General features: G+C 46.9%; 1 long non-coding RNA gene across 1 annotated transcript; it reads right to left on the reverse strand.

Moving 5' to 3' along the window:
* Positions 1 to 575: 575 nt before the first annotated feature.
* Positions 576 to 13,936, reverse strand: LOC147096669 (uncharacterized). The gene is made up of 3 exons (XR_015074532.1): positions 13,883 to 13,936; positions 9,732 to 9,991; positions 576 to 836 (listed from the first exon to the last, which is right to left on the reverse strand). It is a non-coding gene; the product is annotated as an uncharacterized LOC147096669 (long non-coding RNA).
* Between the last annotated feature and the right edge of the window lie 1,164 nt (positions 13,937 to 15,100).

The raw sequence follows: 15,100 nt of genomic DNA on the forward strand, positions 1-15,100 counted from the left end.
TTCTTGGGAGGGTTTGAATGGGCAGTTGGCTGTGCACCTGTCATTCCAGACACAAGGAGACTGGCCTGCCACAGAGCCTGGTGAGAGGATTAGTAGCTAACCCTAACCCAAGCAAGCTTACATTTATGCAATGCCTTTCATGTCCTCGGGACAGCCAATAAAGAAGGTACTTTTCAAATGTTGTAATGTAGGGAAATGTGGCAGCCAATGACCCCCCTAATTTTAAATTTGGGTGCGCAGTCCATTCAAAGCTTCGCGCATGTGCAGAATTCCACATTGTAAAAGCCGGACCTGGGCTGCGCGGCTTATAGGGAACATTGGTGGCAGCCAATTTGCACACAGCAAACAGCAATGTGATAAATAACCAGATAATCGGTATTTAGTGGTGTTGATTGAGGGATAAATTATTGAGCCAAGACTCCGGGAGAATGCTCCTCCTCTGAATTGTGCTGTGTGATCTTTTATATCCACCCGAGGGGGTAGACTGAGGGGGTCTCGGTTTAACACCTGAAAGGCAGCACCTCAGATAGTGCAGCGCTCCCTCAGTACTGCACTAAAGTGTCAGCCTAGATAATAGGCTCAAGTCTCTGGAGTGGGGTTTAAACTCAGAGGCAAGAGTGCTACCCACTGAGCCAAGCCTGAAATCTTGCGTGCGATATAATGATTGCGTCACTCGTACAGGCAAAAAATCTCGCAGTCCATATCAATTTTTTTTTTAATTTATCGAAGTGGATCACGCCAGCACGGCTGAAGCTAGTGCCCAGTCCCAGATGTTGAGAATCGCTGCAGTCCTTTTACTAATGGAGCTCCCACGATGGCGATAGGTAGGGAAAGTTCTGAGAAAGGAGAGCAAGTTATTTTAAAGGCAGGTATTTAAAATGGCTAAAAAGCCTCCTGTTGGCCTGGAGTTTTTTTAAAAATTAGCAGAGGCTAAAGCACTCAATCGTGTGACGTTAGGGAAGCAGCAAAGCATTTTAATAATGATCGGTATATCTTTTCAAAAGCCTTCGAGCTTCTCAAACTGCAAGTCATGCCTCTCTCCTTATAAGAATTCACTTTTGCTGTTCTATCCCTTTCACCTGCACTCTACGAGGTTAATTTATTCATAAAATGAGGTACTAAGAAACCCATAAGCAGTGTTACTTCCTCCCGCTTGAGATTCCCACCCCATCCTCCCTCCCTCTTTGTTCCTATTCCACCCTAGGCCATAGACAAGACGTTCCCGAGCCTCTGCCGATATTTCTCTGCGACAGGTCTGCAGGTTGGAGTATCTCTGCATCTCGTTTACCCTCCAGCAATATCTTGCTCGCCTTGGCAGCAAGAATCTAACACTTGCTCATCATTTCACCACTCTCAAAACCTGGTGAGCCCAAAGAGGGCATTGGCAACAGACCATGTTTGGTGTACATGCACACGTTTCCTTTTGTATTGGTGAACTCCATGCCAAGAAAGTAAAACCTTAGCTACGCAGCACAGCACAGGCACAAACTCACGTACTATGGGTGCAGAGTGCATGTATAGCCAGCTATTATGCTTTGAAGAAGCAATTCCCATTGCACAACAAATTCCATGTATGTGGGGTCACAGTTTGGGATCAGCTCTCCGCAGGAGTAGAGGGGGACAAGGGGAGGTGGCGAAATGGCCACAACGTAGGTTTTAAGGAGGATTATGAAGGGAGGCAGGGCAGAGAGAAAGATGTAACATAATAAAACCTGGAGTACTGTGTGCAGTTTTGGTCTCCTTACCTAAGAAATTATATACTTGCCATAGAGGGAGTGCAGCGAAGGTTCACCAGACTGATTCCTGGGATGGCAGGACTGTCCTATGAGGAGAGATTGGGTCGATTAGGCCTGTATTCACTAGAGTTTAGAAGAATGAGAGGGGATCTCATTGAAACGTATAAAATTCTGACAGGGCTAGACAGACTGGATGCAGGGAGGATGTTTCCCCTGGCTGGGGGGTCTAAAACGAGGGGGTCACAGTCTCAGGATACGGGGTAGGACAGTTAGGACTGAGATGAGGAGAAATTTCTTCACTCAGAGGGTGGTGAACCTGTGGAATTCTCTACCACAGAAGGCTGTGGAGGCCAAGTCACTGAATATATTTAAGGAGATACAGGAAACTCTCGATTTACCGGCACCTAAAATAACCGGAAATCTCTGTTAACCAGCAAAATTCAGGAGTAGGTTCAGGTAAGTTTTACTTTATATTAGTGGCCGTTGCTGGATCTGTGGCTGTGTAACCGGGGTTCCTGTACCTGTTGCATAGCAACAGGGACGCCTGGATCTTGTGGCCGGGGTTCCTGCACCTGTTGCATAGCAACAGGGACGCCTGGATCTGTGGCCATGTACGGGGCTCTCGTACCTTTTACAATACCTCTCTGTATACCGGACTTTTTGATAAACCGGCACCAGGCCGGTCCCGGATAAAAGAAAGAGTTTCCTGTAGATAGATTTCTAGACACAAAAGGTATCAAGGGGTATGGGGAGAGAGCGGGAATATAGTATTGAGAGAGGATCAGCCATGATCATATTGAATGGCGAAGCAGGCTCGAAGGGCCGAATGGCCTACTCCTGCTCCTATTTTTCTATGTTTCTATAAAAGGGGTTTAGCGAGGAAGTTCCAGAATGTACAAGCAAGGCGGCTTCAAGCCGATGACAGAGCCAAGGAAGAGGGAGTGAAAGACACAGTGGATTAGCTTTGGAAGAGCAGAGGATACACGGGCAGGAGGTGGCTGCAAAGGGCGAGAGGCCTCAAAGAAGTATGAAGACAAGGCAGGGAGACAATAAAGGTTAGCAAGGATGGGAGTGAAAGATGAGCAGGATTCTGTGTGGGATATAAAACATCCGGCTAAGCTGCTGAGCACCCTGCGACAGAACATCGACTGCACATTACTTCATTTGCTCAGATCAGTCCCAAGCATGGTGCAGTTCTTTCGATGTGCTAAAAGCTATTGAAGATATAATTTATTACTTTGATCTTTAGCTGCTGACTCAAGGTCAGTCGTAGCCTCGATCATCCACAGTAGCTTGCCAATCTCAGCCATGCGCTGAAGGGAGGAGCCAAACAAAAAACAAAACATTTCCCCAGGGAGGAGAGAAATCACCGTCAACAAGAGCTTCCATCTGTACGGCACCTGCAACACAGAGAAACGGTCCACGGTGCTGCACAGAGGCATGAGGGATAGTGACGCTGTGCCTAAGGAGGAGAGAATAGGAGGGCAGACCAAAACTTTGGTCAAAGGAGGGTCTTAAAGGAGGAGAGGGAGGGAGGTGGAGGGTTTGCAGAAGGACTTCTGGAGAGCAGAACCTTGGCACGGCCAACAATGGTGAGCAAGGGGAAATGCACAAGAAGCAGGAGTCAGCCGTGACTCAGATGCTCGCCTCGGAGTCAGGAGGTTGTGGGTTCAAGTCCCACTCCAGAGACTTGAGCACAAAAATCCAGGCTGACACTCCCAGTGCAGTACCGAGGGAGTGCTGCACTGTCGGAGGTGCCGTCTTTCAGAGGCTCCGTCTGCTCTCTCAGGTGGACGTTAAAGATCCCGCGGGCACTATTTCGAAGAAGAGCAGGGGGAGTTCTCCCTGGCGTCCTGGGGCCAATATTTATCCCTCAACCAACACCACTAAAAATTATCTGGTCATTATCACATTGCTGTTTGTGGGAGCTTGCTGTGCGCAATATGGCTGCCGCGTTTCCTACATTACAACAGTGACCACACTTCAAAAGTACGTCATTGGTTGTGAAGCGCTTTGGGACGTCCTGAGGTTGTGAAAGGCGCTGTAGAAATGCAAGTCTTTCTTTCCTGGAGAATTCAGGGATGGGGTTAGGGCTTGAGGTAGTTTCAGGGATAGTTAGAGAAGAGGTCATGGAGAGGTCTAAACACAAGGACAAGAAGCATTTACCGCGTTGCGGGGCAAGAAGCTATCCTCTCATTCCTTCCTCCCCCCCCAACCCCCGCCAGATCCTCGTCAGCTGGCGTCCTAACACCAGGCGCATGGCCTGCGACTGAGCTGCCTGCCTTGGGTTGTGCATGGCACAGTGAGACCAAGTAAGGGTGAAAAATTATCTTAAAAGCATTCTCTCTCCCTTCACTCTCCCCACCAGAAAAAAGTTCTGAATGAAGTACTGCACAATGTGACATGTTGGGAGTACAAAAGCTCCAAATATACACAACATTTTCCCTTTCATATCAAAATCCTTTGGTGAGCTCAAGTTCATCTGATAAGGAGGTTTGCCGAGTGGATAATCATGGAATCGGAAAGTTATTTTCAATCCACTGTCAGAGAGATCCAAGTCATAAAATAAACTCAGCAACACCCAGTGCTTTCATCGAGTTCACAAATGTTGCCCACGCCAGAAATGGAGGCAGTGGATTCCGATACAACTCTGTCCACATACACAAAGAACTGGTGAATGCAAGGCTAGTGAATCTCGATACCTTCTGTCACTGACCACAAATACAGACTATGGAATTTCAAATACAAATTTCTAGTTTTAATAGGAGCAATGCCAACTTAAGATCCCTCAGTTTCACCTCAGACACAAAATGTCTTTAAATGGACGCTAATTTTATTACTTCTCTATTTATCCCACAACCAACATCATTTAAGTTGGCCATTATCACAGTGCTGTTTGTGGGAGCTTGCTGTGCGCAAATTGGCTGCCACATTTCCCACATTACAACAGTGACTCCACTTTAAAAGTACTTCATTGGCTGTGAAGCACTTTGGAACTTTGAAGTTGTGAAAGGCGCTATAGAAATGCAAGTCTTTCTTTTTGAAAAGAACGATTCTCTTTTTTAATATTAAAAAGGTGAATTGTATTTAAAAAAACTGCAGTGTACATCATTTTGGAATGCAATAACCTTGCACCGTCTATACTCAGTCTTAAGTATAGTACAGTTATTTAGATGTGTTAGACCTCGAGAACATTATTTATTACTTTGATCTCTTGGCTGCTGACTCAAGGTCAGCTCAAGCCACAGTCCGACACACACAGTCGCTCAATCCCGGTCATGCTGCTGAAGGGAGGCACCAAACAAACTAACCACTTCCCCAGGATGGGAAAATTAGACCGTTTCCCAACTCCCTCGTGCACCTCCGAGCAGCTGGTTTATAAACTGCACAAGTGGAGGCCTGGGAGTGGATTACCAGCTCCCCGCGGTGAGGGCACTGCTTCACACAAAGGGTAGTGGAAGTCTGGAACTCTCTCCTACAAACTGCCGTGGATGCTGGGCTCAACTGAAATTTTGAAGACTGAAATCGATAGATTTTTGTAAGGGGTACGGAGCAACGCGGGTAAATGGTGTCAGGATAAAAGAAAGACTTGCATTTCTACAGCGCCTTTCACGACCACCAGACGTCCCAAAGTGCTTTACAGTCAATGAAGTACTTTTTGAAGTGTAGTCATTGTTGCAATGTAGGAAACGCGGTAGCCAATTTGCGCACAGCAAGCTCCCACAAACAGCAATGTGATAATGGCAAATTATCTGTTTTAGTGATGTTGATTGAGGGAATAAATATTGGCCCAGGACACTGAGGATAACTCCCCTGCTCCTCTTAAAATAGTGGCCACGGGATCTTTTACGTCCACCTGAGAGGGCAAAAGGGGCCTCAGTTTAATGTCTCGTCTGAAAGACGGCACCTCCGACAGTGCGGCACTCCCTCAGCACTGCACTGGAGTGTCAGCCTGGATTTTTGTGCTCAAGTCTCTGGAGTGGGTCTTGAACCCACAACCTTCTGACTCAGAGGCGAGGGTGCTGCCCACTGAGCCACGGCAGGATACGGATCCGTCATGATCTAATTGAATGGCGGAACAAATTCGAGGGGCTGAATGGCCTCTCTCTGTTACCAGATAAGACCAAGCAGGAGGGAAAATTTCACCGTAAAAAGATCTCACCCGCAACCATAAAAAAAGTTTTGAATGAGAACTGCTCGACATGTCAACAGTGACTACACTTCAGTGCTAGTGAAAAGTACTTCATTAGCTGTGAGGAGATTTGGGACATCATTTGGGACATGTAAAGCTAAATGCAAGCTCTTTCTTTATGTAGCATTTTATTTTTACAGCCCTAAGGTCACTGTTGTATATCTGTTGCTCTCCAAAGAACAGCCTCGAATAGCGTGTGTCCCGGTAATATTTCTGAAAAATTCCCTGTGCAACACCCACCTTCTCCATTTCCCATTTTATAAATCCCACCACGGTTTGCCATTCTAAAGCAGCAGGCAGGCGAGCTACTTCCAAACGTCTCACCATGGCAGGCCCCGTCCAACCACGTCAGTCGTACAGGAGCTGCCATCACGGCACATAAAGACTCTCAGGCAGCAAACACTCGCTTACGGGAGCGGGTTTTGGCACGGGGTTGAGGAAGTTATGCATGTAAAAGCCCAAAAGCATAACAGTGCTGAATGAATGCACTCCGGGAAGGAGAGTGGACGCCAAAAAGAAAAGAGAAAGCCGGATGTTGCGATATGCTGGGTTTTTTTTTTCTAAAGGGAGAAGCTGGGAAGGGCCTATTTTATCCACGTCTGTTTGCGAAAACCTGCGGAGGAAGTCCAGCATCAGTTTAGGATGTGAAGCACGGGAAACGTTTAAGAATTTAGGCTACGAACATCTCTGGAGAATAGGGGAAAACTGTTCTTGTAGCTGTAGAAATCAGTCCCAGTTAGTTCGGAACAATATGATTGATGAGGTCCCTTTCGCGGAGGAAAGCTAAAAGTTTAAAACTATATACACACATATTATAGTCCTCGAAAGCCTAAAGGGCAACTTTGGGAGAGTTTTTTTTATATTGGAAACTATTCCATTGAAATGAATCGATACACGTTAAAAATCTTGCTTTGCTGAAATCTTTCCATTCAGAAGCGTACAAAAAGAGAAATAAAAAGATAAATAAGTTTAAATCTGAGATCAATCGATTATGGAGCCACGGTGGATGGAGCTAAGATACAGACATGATCTGATTGAATGGCGGAACAGGCCCGAGGGGCTGAATGGCCTCCTCCTGCTCCTATGTCCCCAAGTAAAAACATTACTTCACTGAAAAGATAAATGGGATGGAATCTTTTAAAAGGATTACAGTCCAATAAAACGCTTCTCTTCTGAGCAAAAAATATATATTTTTTGAGAAGCCTTTCACAAAAACAGATCAATCCTCAACAATCTGAATTAGGGGCGAGCGTCACTTTGAACTCTTCGATGATTGGTTGATTGCCCATGTTTAGCCAACCAATGAGCTTGCAAGAAAGACATTCACAGTTAATTGGCTGCTGCTTACAGCGAATCAGAGGATACGCTGTTTTGTAACAACAGTGCGACAGGGAAAGTGTTACCGTTGACGACGACACTTACAGGAAGTTCACAATATCTGCCAGACTTTTAATATACTTTAGGCTCTCAGGCAGTTGTTAAAAATATATATATGTTTTTTAATATAAAGCCTGCACAAATGTTTGATCCCCTCACTGCTGCGCCAGTCTAAGACCTCACCAACTGCGAGGAGGCCTGTGAATTATGGAGTGGTTGCACCAAAAGCAATGGTGGCATGTCGGTAAGCAGGGGACACAGTTTTAAGGCGAATGGTGGAAGAGCCAGAGGTGACATAGAAGATAGGAGCAGGCCATTCGGCCCCTCGAGCCTGTTCCGCCATTTAATGAGATCATGGCTGATCATCCAAATTCAGTACCCTGTCCCTGCCTTCTCCCCATAGCCCTTGATCCCTTTAGCCTTGAGAAATTTATCTAACTCCTTCTTGAATATATTTAATGAATTGGCCTCAACTGCCTTCTGTGGTAGAGAATTCCACAGGTTCACCACTCTCTGGGTGAAGAAATTCCTCATCTCAGTCCTAAATGGCTTACCCCTTATCCTTAGACTGTGACCCCTGGTTCTGGACTCCCCGACCATCGGGAACATCCTTCCTGCATCTAGTCTGTCTAGTGACACGAGGTAACGTCATTTTGTGCAGCGATTTGCTGTGTGAGATCTGGAATGCGCTGCCTGAAAGCAGATTCAATAGTCATTTTCAAAAGGGAATTGGATAAATCCATGAAGGGAAAAAATATTCAGGGCTATGGGGAAAGAGCAGGGGGGGGAAGGGAGAGGGGGGAGGGAGAGAGGGGGGAGGGGGGGAGGGGGGGAATTAATTGGACAAATCTTTCAAAAAGCTGACACAGGCATGATGGGCCGAATGGCCTCCCTCTGTGCTGTATCATTCTATGATTCTAGGTTACCCTCAAGTCAGTTGCTCCAAATCAGCTTAGGCCAGCTCAAAATCATTATTCACTATATTCAACGGAACAGCTTCAAGACAGCTGTCTGCTAGCCACGTCAAAGGAGGACCTGATGTGGCAAAACTCCCTTCAGTTTGTAAGCACTGCATTGACACACATATAGGTGGCACCCCAAACTTAAGCCCTCCCTCAGGAAAAAAAGGAACTAGCTTAGGCCACACCCTCAATTATATATATTTTTTTGAAAAGAAAGTGCAGCCTAAATGTGCGTGGAGAATTTTGAAAATGGAAATATTCTTCCGACAGAAAGTGCTCAGCCTGGAATTCCCCTCCCCGCTGAACTGAACTGCATCTGTTTCCAATAGTCATTTCACACCAAAGGAATCATTCACGACAGTACTGGAAAATCATTATTTAAAAAGGACAGGGTGCTCAAAAATAGAGTACTGTTATACATGACACTTCAAATCACATCCGACAGCGACCTGCACCAGTTCAAAGCAAGCAGCTTAAATCCAGGTCTGCATTGTTACTGTGGAATAGCAGGATACTGGGAACACAGCCAACGACAGCACTAAAACCAAGCCAGCATCGACTGCCATGGTGCACTGAACATGAATTCCAAGTGAACACAGGGCATGTAGGGTAATTAACTGCACATTGCTTGTCACTGCTTGTAAACGTAGGAGACAATGAAGAGAAATACACTCTCCTACATAGGTTTGAGACATCCATTTTAAGGAGCGCACGGACACAGGAAGATTTATGTTGAACATTTACGCTGGTTCAGATTTCATGCTAGTCTCTTTGCCCTATACTGATCCAGTGTGTGCGTCTGCCCTCTAACTCAGACTGGTGATTGATGAAGTCACAGTGGCATCATCTTACCAACGTGCTCGCTATTCCAGGGCACTGTTCTGTATTTACTTTGTGCGTATCACGGTGAGAGACTTTAGTGCAGGGGAATGGAGTATTTTCCTGTTTTTGCAGACACCGTGCCAGCAAGCACTCCCAGCGCAGGTACAGCGAGGTTAGAAGCACAGTCACGTTGCTGGCTCTGCCCCAACTAATTGCCTCCACTCCAACTACAGGAAACTTTCAATTTACCGGCACCTATATAACCGGAAATCTCGGTTAACCGGCAAAATTCAGGAGTAGGTTCAGGTAACTTTTATTACTTGCCTTCCTCCATTTGTTGCTGTGCAAGGGTGTGGCTGCAGCTGTTGCTAAGCTACAGAGACGCTTGCAACTTGTGGCCATTGTTCTGAAGCTAAGCAACAGGGTTTGTTGCTTTATACGGAGTTCTCAGCTCCGTATCTTTTACTATAGCGTTCGGTTATCCGGAATTTTTGATGAACCGGCACTACGTCGGTCCCGTCCGTGCCGGATAAAAAAAAGTTTCCTGTAATTGCCTCCACTCCAGACCCCCTCTCAATGACGATAGCAAAATACTGCGGATGCTGGAAATCCGAAATAACAGAAAATGCTCATTTTGAATACCTCTTAATGTCTCTTCACTTCTCTTTTGTTCTCTCGTCCCCATTTCCCAGCCCCCAAACTGGCCTTTTAATCTGTTTCATTTCCTGTGTTTCTCAGTCCTGACGAAGGGTTTCGACCCGAAACGTTGACTCGGTTTCTCTCTCCGCGGATGTTGCCTGGCCTGCTGAGTTTTTCCAGCGTTTTCTGCTGTTATTCCCCCTCAATGACACCTCATCTTCCCTGTTCCCACACCAGTCATGTCGTGGGCACAGCCAGTCTCCCTGCAAAACATTTTGACAGATTACGTCAATGCTTTTACCTACAGGACCTTAATTGGTCCAAATCTTTTTGAATACTGTTTATCTCCTAGGTCACCCGATCTATCTCATCAGCAAGTGTTCTATTGCTGTAAGTACCCTTCCCAAATTTGCTTGTGAAGGGCAGGAATTGTTAAAAGAGACCTATTTGTAAACTTCACTAGTCACTGATCCACAGACCTGACGTTTCAAGTTATTAATCCGTCTGTTTCCTATTTGCAAGATAATTTGCCGTTAATTCCATGAGCCTTAACCTTCTTTTAAAGTCTCACATGCATAACGTTATCAAATGTCTTCTGGAAATCTCCTCCAAAGGATTGCAGATTAGGGAGGCATAACCCAAGGCTTCCTAATCAATGGCGCAGATTCCTTGTGGATTCTCAAATATTTTTCGCAATACAAAGTTCAGGCTAATTGGTTTATAATTGTTCATAGCTCACACAGAATATCAGGATAGCATTTGCTATTCATTCATCACGTTATGAAACGCCAAAGGGCTGGATTTATTGCACTCTTAGAGAGCGGGTGCGTGACTGCTTTCTGAAGGCGGCCTTGCACGTCACCACTTCAGTGCACTCTGTAGTCTTCCGAGTTACATTTCCCACTGTTGTGTTAATGTGGACCCAAAACCACTTTGCTTTGATGGGAAAATGGCAGTATAAATGCAGCCTAAATGTATTAACCACAGTCCCACCCATGTACTGGAGAATGCTAGGGTGTATACCATCTTCATAGCACATTGGTTACTAATGTCTACTCGTGCTATAGATTCCCGAGCCAAAATGTCTGGATGTGAGTTCTGACCACAGTCTTTATTGTGCAGAATTTATTCGACGTTATTTCCTCATACTCTATAGTCCTGCTTCCCAGGTTATGCTACAAGGGATCTATCTGGTCTGTAACAGGCTTGCATACTGCTGGCTTAGCTCACTCCGTTAGCTCTCGTTATCTGTTGCTCTACAAATTTATGCAGTATGATTTTGGATTAGTTCAAAGTTGAATCACAAATATTTATAGCAGCAAACATGATCACAGGCATCATGTCGCCACTGTACACAGCACTCTAGTTACAAAGCTAGTTAACGGAAGAAAGAAATACAACAGAGCTTCAGTTCATTGACTGAGGTGGATAATTCATGACAAAAAAAGACTTGCATTTATATAGCGCCTTTCACGATCTCGGGATATCCCAAAGCGCTTTACAGCCAATGAAGTACTTTTTTCCTGAAACACTGCTGTAATGTAGGAAACGCGGCAGCCAATATGCGCACAGCAAGCTCCCACAAACAGCAATGTGATAATGGCCAGATGATCTGTTTTAGTAATGTTGGTTGAGGGATAAATATTGGCCCCAGGACACCGGGGAGAACTCCCCCCTGCTCTTCTTTGAAATAGTGGCAGTGGGATCTTTTACGTCCACCTGAGAGAGCAGACGGGGCCTCGGTTTAACGTCTCATCCGAAAGACGGCACCTCTGACAGTGCAGCGCTCCCTCAATACTGCCCCTCTGACAGTGCGGTGCTCCCTCAGTACTGCCCCTCTGACAGTGCGGCGCTCCCTCAGCACTGCCCCTCCGACAGTGCGGCGCTCCCTCAGTACTGCCCCTCCGACAGTGCGGCGCTCCCTCAGTACTGTCCCTCCGACAGTGCGGCGCTCCCTCAGTACTGCCCCTCCGACAGTGCGGCGCTCCCTCAGTACTGCCCCTCCGACAGTGCGGCGCTCCCTCAGTACTGCCCCTCCGACAGTGCGGTGCTCCCTCAGTACTGTCCCTCCGACAGTGCGGCGCTCCCTCAGTACTGTCCCTCCGACAGTGCGGCACTCCCTCAGTACTGCCCCTCCGACAGTGCGGCGCTCCCTCAGTACTGCCCCTCCGACAGTGCGGCGCTCCCTCAGTGCTGCCCCTCCGACAGTGCGGCACTCCCTCAGTACTGCCCCTCCGACAGTGCGGCGCTCCCTCAGTACTGCACTGGAGTGTCAGCCTGGATTTTTGTGCTCAAGTCTCTAGAGTGGGGCTTGAACCCACAACCTTCTGACTCAGAGGCGAGAGTGCTGCCCACTGAGCCATGGCCGACACTTAAATGAATGCTAATCAAGCATGGCTACTGCATCACAAATGTTTTGAAGAGCAGAGGAATCGCTATCTGCACTTTTAATTCGTCCCCCTTCCTCTCCCAAAGCCAATAACACAAGTTGTGCTCTGTTCCATTGGAGCCAAACACCCTCTGGATGCCCCTCCAAAGTAGTCAGTTTACAAGTATGAATCTAAACTGGAAGTGTGAGTTGGCTATTTGACTACAGAGGCATCACAGTTTAGCTCAATTCTTTCCAATCCCTCAGCTGAACACATGCATTTTCCAAGAGAGATCACTGAATCGGGATTAGGAGCGTTGATTGATTCCCATCACTCCTGCCACGGAGCAATTTGACCACGGGGGTGGGGTTGGAAAAGAGAAAGAGAGCAGGACATTATAGCCGGTCCCAATTCTGCTTTCAGCCATCGTCAACACACATGCATTTTCTAGCACAGGTCAGTGGATACGCATTGTGGCACCCTGGCCAATTCATTTCCTGCTACATAGTCCAGGGGCACCGTGTCTCCGCTACTGAGCTGGTTGAAATCCGCCAACTCAGCACGGAGATCAAACCAGAGATCTTTCTGATCGGGCAATCTAGTTCTGCACGGAGGCAGGAGCGCTGCCGTGAGCATCTGCATAGAAATTACACACTGCTTTTGTACAAACTGTCCGTCTCCAATCAGATAACCACAATCGGTAACCACTAACCACTGCCTCAAATAACAAGTGCTTATCTTGTGTAAATCACCAGTCTCTCATATTGAGCCGAGGGGCAATTTTAGTAAGTAGGAATATTTTTAGAATTTGGGCTAGAATTGCTGCAGTGTCTACAATACTCGAGTTCAGTTTTTTTGTACAAAGAACTGAAATAAGCATGCGCATGTACTGCTTTCGGAAAGACTAGCTGGACACGTGGCGTTTGCAGTATGGGCCTCATTGCTAAGCTGCATGTTTGAATCCTTGCATGTTTTCCAAAAACCTCTTCGAACCCTCTCTTCGACAGCACCTTTGGTGCCTGGTCTGAATATCGAGGCCCCATCTGCTTACTCAGCTGGATGTAAACATCTTGCGGAAAAAAAAATATTTTTTTTGAAGAGGAGAAGAGAGTTTTTCCAGTCTCCTGGGCAACAGTCAACTCAACCAAAGTCACCAAAACTGGCGCGCTCATCGTGCTGTTTGTGGGATCTTGCTGTGCACAAATTGAGTGCTGCGTTTGCCCACCAAACTATTGCGACATTTCAATGGTACTTCATTGGCTGTGAAGCGCCTTCGGGACGTCCCAAGGATGCGAAAGGCGCTATAGAAATTCAAGTTCTAGTTTTCAGTCTCCCTTCACAGGCCCCTTCTTGTCCGGTCAAAGAGCACGAGAGACACCGTCCTGCCCGTGGGCGCGGAAAAGGGATGCAAATTGTTTTAGGAGTCGCTGGCGAGCCAGTTTTGAAGGTGGAACAAAGTCATGCATAAAGTGTGAAAATGGAACTCGCGTCAGGATAGACTTTCCTGGTCATTTTTGTGGCAGGCCATATATTTAACAGGAGCCTATAGAGTCAGAGAATAGTGCAGAACAGGAGGCCATTCGGCCCATCGAGTCTGCGCCGGCTGAGAGCCCTCCAGTTAGTCCCACTCTCCCCTCATATCCCAGAAATTTTTTCTCCTTCAAGTATTTATCCAATTCCCTTTTGAAGGCGACCATTGAATCTGTATCCAGCGCCCTGTCAGGCAGCGCACTCCAAATCCAACCAGTTTTTCCTCATGTCGTCTCTGGTTCTTTTGCCAATCACCTTAAATCTGTGCCCTCTCGTTATCGACCCTTCGTCTAAAACAACAAATTATAATAATACTCAGTAAACCGCTAATATTTCACCAGAAGTAGAACAGCTTCACTGAAACAAAACTGAGTTTGTTTGATGCAAATAAACTTCACTGACCCACCAGGCAGCCCTCAAAACGATGCCTTTTTTGTTTTTAAACATTTCCCTAAAGACTCGCATGCTGCAAACTCGAAATGTCCAGAATGCTTATTCTGGCTTTGGCTTCTGCAGTTCGAAGCAGGACGACACCCAAGACTGAGAGTAAATATACAAGCAGCAAAATAGTTACACCCATCACCCTCCAGGGCTTTTAAAAAAAAAGGACAATATGGAAGAGTTTATTTCTGAGACATAAATCTTGCCAGAACCCACATGGCCGTGGCCTCAGGCTGGCGAAGCGCAGGCTCGTGGGGCGCACTGGCTGGAGAAGCGCAGGCTCGTGCGAAGCGCAGGCTCGTGGGGCACATTGTCTGGAGAAGCACAGGCTCATGGGGCGCGCTGGCTGGCGAAGCGCAGGCTCATGGGGCGCACTGGCTGGCGAAGCGCAGGCTCATGGGGCGCGCTGGCTGGCGAAGCGCAGTCTCATGGGGCGCACTGGCTGGCGAAGCGCAGGCTCGTGGGGCGCGCTGTCACTCGGCAGTTACAGCTTTCATGATTCGTAACTCAGCCAGGTTCCCCAGGGTTGGTGGCGGAGGGGGGTGAAGAGGAGAACAGAAGAGTGAGCAATAGTCCCTTCCCTTGCACACAAGAGCAGCTCACTCAGCACAGACTGCACATCAACCTTGGAAAATTCTGGTCTGGGAGAATCTGGAGCACCTCAAATCTTGAATGGTGATCTTAAAGAACTTGTATTTACACAGCAGCTTATCCACATCCTCAGGACATCTTAAACTAGTTTTACAGCCAGTGAATTACTTTTGAATTGCAGTCACTTGTTCTGTGTCCCAAAAACTGCCAATTAATAAATTGCCAAATAGTCTGTTGTAACAAGAAATAGGAGCAGGAGTCGGCCACTCGGCCCCTCGAGCCTGCTCCGCCATTCAATAAGATCATGGCTGATCTTCGACCTCAACTCCACCTTCCTGCAATATCCCCATATCCCTTGATTCCCTTAGTATCTAAGAATCTATTGCTCTTAATCTTGAATATACAGCATTCACAGCCCTCTGGGGCAGAGGATTCCAAAGA

Source organism: Somniosus microcephalus, chromosome 34 (genome assembly GCF_052327205.1).
Source record: "Somniosus microcephalus isolate GS21.2 chromosome 34, FLI_Smic_1.0, whole genome shotgun sequence".
Taxonomy (NCBI): domain Eukaryota; kingdom Metazoa; phylum Chordata; class Chondrichthyes; order Squaliformes; family Somniosidae; genus Somniosus; species Somniosus microcephalus.